The sequence below is a fragment of the Streptopelia decaocto genome (genome assembly GCF_964273445.1).
Source record: "Streptopelia decaocto genome assembly, chromosome: 13".
Taxonomy (NCBI): Eukaryota; Metazoa; Chordata; class Aves; order Columbiformes; family Columbidae; genus Streptopelia; species Streptopelia decaocto.
In genome coordinates, this window is record NC_138668.1 from 10,220,071 (window position 1) to 10,226,871 (window position 6,801).

Genomic DNA, 6,801 nt, shown 5'->3' on the forward strand with positions numbered 1-6,801 from the left:
TGTCCCGCATACACACACCCTCTGTGTCCCTTGGGGTTTCCTTTAAGCATCGCACTGTGTGTTCATTGGGTTTCCTGGGGAAAGAATAAAAGCCTAACGAAGTCAGAGCCCTTGTGAAGGGAGGGTTGGACCTGCGAGATCTGCGGGTTTCCTCCCGATCCGTGGCTGGGCGCTGTGCCCCTGCCCACTGGTGACCGCAGACCCGCAGCCACCGCGTCCTGCAGCACCAGCCAAACCCTTCTCCTCGCACGGGCTGACAAACGTGGCCTTTGGTGTGGGTCCAGCCACGTTTCCCTTTGCCTGCCCTCCCGTGGGTCCCAGCACACCAGGAGCTTTGTCTTCCTGCAGTCACAGGGAGTTTCTCCAAGGGTGCTGATTTATTGTTTTCCCTGGTACTTTAGGTAGGAGGTTTTCCCAAAGCCAAGGTAAGTGTCCCGGTGCAGGTGCAATGCCCGTGCAGCGCCATGGGCTCTGCAGGCAGCGCCTGCACCACGGTGCTCGGTGCCAGCCCAGGTTTTAATGCCGATAGGTGTGTGTAAGCTGTGCTAAGACTTTCTGGGTGTTCGCCTTCTGGTGTAGGCGAAAACTGTTTCAGCGTTACCCAGGCAGGTTGCTATTGTAGATCGTGGTGATTGTCAACTGCCAAGGGATATTTTTTAATAAATCTTATCAAGGCATTTCAAATGAATCCGGTCTTCCTGTTTTCAGTTCTACGTTGTCTTCTCCTCACGTAACCTCTGGTTAACGTTTCTTCCCTTTCTGTGCTTTGGTTCATGGTCAAGAACACATCATACACCGATGTTTGGGACATTGGAAGATGCGCCCTATGTTTGCTTAGTTTACTTGGGATCTTTGGGAACAAGAAAAGCTGAAAGATCTTTCAGGGACACGTTTCACAGGTGTCCCCACTGGCTGCATTTTCACACCACTTAAAAGGCTTTTCCTCCATCTCTGTGGCCAAATCTTTATTTGAAATGATATTTCTTTTCCCCTCTCTCCCTGGTTTCGGTTCAGCCGCAGCCCATGAGCAGTTTGTGTTCCGTTACCGCTGCCCCGGCGCTGCCATCGGTGGCATCGCGTGACACGGGCCTGTCACAGCGGGGACTGCGGGGGCTTCGCTCGGCCGGCCGCAGCGGCTTTTGTTCTCACTTGTTAATCAGTGTTTTGCTTTTGGTAACTACATTTTTGTTGCTTTGTGGTGTCGAGTGGCAATTCTCATTTCACAGCTTTGTGGAGTTTATGGGAATTTAAGAGCTAGATGCAAATGAACTTCATTAACATGCTTAATTATCTTATAAACCTCGTATCCATCTGTCCTGCATATGCTTTGTACTTGATGCTTTAAGACAAGGCACCATGTCGGGCTTGGCACGAGGCGGCTGCGAGCAAGGAGCCCTTGGGGACAGCCTGGCTCTCCCTGCGAGGGACCAGCTTAATGCTGGGGACACGTGTTGGAGGAGAAGTGTTGGTTTTTAAAGGCCATATCCAAGCTGGGGGACTGGAAACAAACAGGCAAAACGCGTGGCAGGATGATGCGAGCTTGGGAGTGATTTGCTAAAAGCAAAAAACCAGTGTGGAAACTTCTACAATGTGTTAAAAGGAGAGAAACGTTGGCAAGAGGCTCCCTGATGGGTGAGAGGTCGGGGCGGGGAAGGCAGAGCCGGAGCCTGGAGCTTTGCCCAAGGGGGTTCCCTGTAGAAGAGCTCTGGGCGAGTCTTAGAAGAGGCCTGGCCTTGTGGTGCTGTGCACAGGGACCCGTCCCAGCTGAGGCTGCGCTACATGAGGGGTTGAAGCCGGACAATGTGCAGGGGGTGGGTTTGCTGTCAGGGTCACCGCGGAGCTTGGTGCTGGTGCTCGGTCAGGCTCCCTCCTGTGTGGCACCCAGGGGCTGTTGGTGGTGCGGGGGAGCTGCGGGGTCCGCACAGCACCCATGGGCGCCCCGCTCCGGCACCAGCCTGGCACGTGTGTCGGGGTGCCAGGTGCTGACACCAGCTGCTCGCAGAAATCTCCGGTCCCCAGACCAGGGTGTGCAGGGGATGCCTGAAGCTGAAAGCCTGGATGGCGTGTGTGGTTTCTGACAGAAAGCTGGGCATGTTTCATGGTTTCGAAGACCGCGGGGTGGCCCCAGCGCCCGCATCCGTCACTGCGGTGAGAGGCAGCACGAGGGGGACAAGCCGGCTGTGGCGAGGGGCTGTGCCCCAACAGGATCCGCTGCCCAGCGAGTCCTGGGTTTCAGCTTCAGCAAAGGAGTCAGAGACACAGGAGCATTTGGGAGCCTGGTGGGGTCTTCTCCAAGCTGAATGTCCGGGACCAGCTGCCTGTTTCACCAGTCAGTGCTCCAGCCTGGCTTTGGGAACATGGAGCGTCAGGGCCCTCCCTGAGAGCAGCTCCTCTTCCACACAGGGAACATACCGAATGCCCCTGGAAGGCAACGTGGCTGCGTGCGGGGAAACCTCTTGCACTCAGGCGGGCAGTGAGTGGGGGGTGCCCAGGGGGGGCCAGGCCACAGGTCACTGCTGCTTTAGAGGGACAGATGGAGGGTCTGAGTGCTTCAGGTCTCCTGGAGAGCTGTGTCCCAGGATGGGTTACAGGAATAGGTCGTTATCCGGGGCACTGGGATATTATGAGATGGTTAAAATAAAGTCCAAACCCTGCCCGTTTGCAGCCCAAGATCCAGAACTTGTATCCCTTGATGGCACACGATGCGTATTGCAATGAGGAAGCTGCACTGCAGTTGCTGCACTGGGTGCCACAAGCAGAATCACAGAGAGTTGCTTTTGTCCTTATTTAATTTTATTCAAAAATATCAGAAAAAAATGATCCTTTACTTCCAGGTTGTTCTGTAAATACATAGATCTGCTGGGTAAGAGACAGTGCAAATCCCAGACTTACACCAGAGCCCCCACGGAGTTTACAGCCATAATGGGGGCTGAGCACAGGGAGCAGGGGATGGGGCAGCCGCAGGGGCTGGGATGCGAGTGGAGATGCTGCAGTCGGGCGCTGGGGGCTGGGAGCATCTTTTGCAGGGAAAAACAAGCCAGGAGCAGGGCTTGGTACAAATCTTTAGGTTTTTTATATGACAGCATTGTGCCAGAGGTGCCTCCATCAGTGGCCTCTCAGCGCACGGGGTGACCCACCCGGGTGCTGCTGTGTGCACCTCGCCCTTCTCTCATCCCCGGAAAAGCAGGGATGTTGCTTTGCACCGAATCACTGTGTGTCAGGGGTGTGTTTGTGTAGAAGCCGAAGCACAACATGAATTTGTTTTTCCCGGCCTGGGAGGGAGCAAAGACCCAGCGTGCAGCAGCCCAGAGCACGCAGCCCTGGGGACAGGCGTCCTGGCACCGCAGCCATGAGTCCCTGTGCCCGGCGAGCAGGAGTGGGGGTGCAGCACATAGCGAAGCGCTAATGGAGGATCTCCTTCCCTTCTCTTGCTCTGGCCAGCTCACATCATGGCAAAGACACCCTGTTCCTGCAGGGGCTCAGATAACACCCCGGCCCGGGCACCCTCTGCCTTCCTCCCTCTTTGCATCCAGCCTCCCTGGTCCAAGGCCAACATCCCTATCGTGTTACCAGCCACCCCAACCTCCCCGTTTCCCTCCAGCACAGACAGACATGAAGTTTCAAGAGTGAGGATATTGAAAACTTGAGAGCCGAATAATTCCAAATATTTTCTAAATAGAGATCTGGCTGCACAGCAAGCGATGGCGCTGTGTGCCACGGCGTGACCAGGGACATGGAGACCTGTTCACAGGCAAAGGGCCCGTGCCAAGCTGTGGTGGAGGAGACGGAAAGCCTGTGCCGGGGGAGAGGGACGGGTTCGGCGAGTGCTGTTGGCGGCACAGACCCGAGGGTGGGTTTTGCTCTGCACGAGGAGCTGCCAGCAGAGCCTGCAAGCCCTGCACCACATCCAGCTCCCTCCGGCCCTGGGGCTTGGGGAGGCTGTGAGCCCAAACCCTCTGTGACTCCAGACTGTGAGCAATGGGGATGGAAAACCTGGGTTTGGGGCAGGTTGGTGGGTTTGAAGGCAGATGCCGTGTGAGTATTTTCGGGGAGCTCAGGGATGTGCCTGATGAGCACAGACTCTGAGAGCACGGCACCATGGCTTGATGGCATCATGGGTGATGTACAAACCTGTATTGGTATCATTTTGGTTATAGCTCTGAAACAGCTGTGCCAGTCGTGTTCTGAATCACTCCTCCTGGAAAAGGGAAATAAGATTTACCTTTTCTTTTTTAACTTGTAGAAAATACAAGTGAGAAGTGCCCCCTTTGTGTTGCTCCTGCCCCTTGGAGCCACGGTCACGCTGTGCTTACCCCAGTGTGTGGTGCCGATTCGCACCGTGGGACCCACGGCTGCACCCACGTGTGCCTGTGAGATCCGGCTGTGCACGAACAGCTCCGAGGGCTCAGGTCCTGCTGGCTCAGCTCCTTCAGACTCTGCCCCGTGCAATCCTCCCGTGTCCAGCGAGAGGGGTCACAGGGAGCCCACGGAGCGGGGGGCAGCCAGGGGAGCAGAGGGGCTGGCACAGCACTGGGGAGGTGCCTGGAGCCAGAGATCCCCCTGAACTGCATTTCAGCCCTGCAGGTGCCCAGGTGGCTGATGCTCCAGCGCAGGGGCTGAAGCTCTGCTGTGCTGATGCCAAATGCATCTGTGGGGGCATCGGGAAAGGGGAGCCAGGGCAGTGTTTGCCACTCTGCTTCCAGACCGGGTCCCCAGGACCCTCTTGCACTGCTGGACCCTGATCTGTGCATCGTGTGCTGGTTTTCTTCCTCCTGGGTGCATTTTTAGGTGCCCCTGTGCTATCTGCACGTGGCAGAAGGCAGCTTCTTGCTTTTATATCTGTTACAAGAAGGTGTAAACACCTAAAGGACCCTCATCACTAACGGTGCTTCCCAAAGACCGAATATGCCAGGAAAGACCCTGAGAAGCAAAGGGACTGCGACACACGGAAACCCGCAGCTCGGGCCCGGGTGGCCATGGGGACGGAGGGACAGTTCGGGCTGGGGAAGGCGCAGGGCCCCGCATGTCCCGGCCTTTATCTCCCCCTAGTGCCACCCGCCCGGCTCCTTTGCTGCAGCTGCACAGTGCACAGAGTCCGGCGGTGCCGGAGTGCGGGGTCTGGGCACAGCGGGGCCATGGGTGCAGCGTGGTGGGGGGGCAGGACCCGTGTTGGCATCATGAGCAATGACCTGAGTAACCCAAAAACCTGGTTTGGCAAACTCTGTTTATGGCTGCGGTGTCCAGCTGTGCTAAGGGGGTGTTTGGTGTCCTGGGAGCGTAGCGCTGCGGTGGTCATGGGGAGGAGAGGGAGGTGATGAAGGCACTTTCACTTGGCCCAAAGGTGCCCAAAAGGTGACATTTCCAAGGCTGAAATGAGGCTGTTTGAGTATCGCAGTCTGCTGGACGTTGTGACTTGTCCCTTCGCAGCCCATGCAGGTGTGAGGTCAGGGGTTCAGCGCAGCCGCGAGGGTCCCCAGGGTGAAAGGACAGGGCTGTCCCCAGCCCGGGGGGCCCTGGGGGACTGTAAGGCCAAGCTGCGCCAGGTTTCTGCACCACACTGGAGCTGGGGAACAGCCCGGGGCACTGCGGGACCTCTGGGGACAAGACCTCGGTGGGTCCCACCTTGTCCCTGGGCCATGCATGCACTGAACGGTGCCACCCTCAGTGGGAGCCGCAGGGTCACACGCAGCCTGCCAGGGCTTCCCGGGTGTCTGCGGCTGGTGTGCGGTCTGTCCTCTGCCGTCAGCTCCCAGCTGCCTATCTCCTGCGGCCTGGACAGGGAAGATGGAGGAAGAGGCTGCTCTTTGGAGAATGGCTCAGCTGCCAGCCCAGCACAGTGAGGTGCATGGCAGGGAAATGGCTTAAAAGACACATTCGGCACCAGGAAAGGGCTTTGTATTTTGTAGGGCTGCAGGTAGCAGGGGTCTGCCCCGGTGCTTGGCATCCCAGGGAGCATCGTGCCTCTGTGCCCCTTCACACTCCATTGCGGGCAACACGCTGGGCTCTGTCTTGGGTGACCTGGCAGTGCCGGGCACTCCACGTTTTGGGGTTGTTCCCAAGCTGGGGACAGAGCTTGTCCTGATTTAGTGTGAGTCTGTTGCCCTTTGGGGTGCTAGACGTGTTTTAGTCCTCCTGCTTGGCTGTGGCCAGGAGTGAGACCTGCACATGGGGACAGGGACACATATGGGGCCATAGCATATAGGGCCATAGTGTATAGGGCCATATGGAGCAGGGTGTGGGGCCTTGGGCTGTGGAAGCAGCTGGTACAGGGTATGGGGTCACGCTCTGTGGGACCATTTGTGTCAGGGTGTGGGGCTGTGCTCTGTGGGGAGCATGGGGGGCACAGGCAGCCTCGGCTCTATGGGGGGACATGAGCAATGCTGGCCCCACACCACCCTGTCCCCGATGAGAGAACCGCCCCGAGCCAGGGTGTCACACAGGGGCTGTGCTCGTGCCTGGCCACAAAACACCCGTCCCCGGCAAGGTCTCCCAAGCCCCCACGCTCCTCAGCTCCCCGTACCTGTCCCTGGGCTGTTCCCAGCAGGAATCAGCCCGCAGAAGGAGTTTGCTGCACTCTTCTGGCTTTAGAAACATTTCAAATTGGAGGATTCCTCTTTTTCAAACCCCAAACGGTTAATTGCAATTAAACCCTGTTCGGTTTAGCAGCCCCCCCAGCCAGGAGGGTGCTGGCAGCCCTGCTCCCGGGTATTTATAGCACGGTGAACTTTGAGTATGTCCAGCAAAACCCCAGCTGGCAGAGCTGGACGCTGCCGGGGGTCCCAGCCCCAGGGCTGCAGCAAA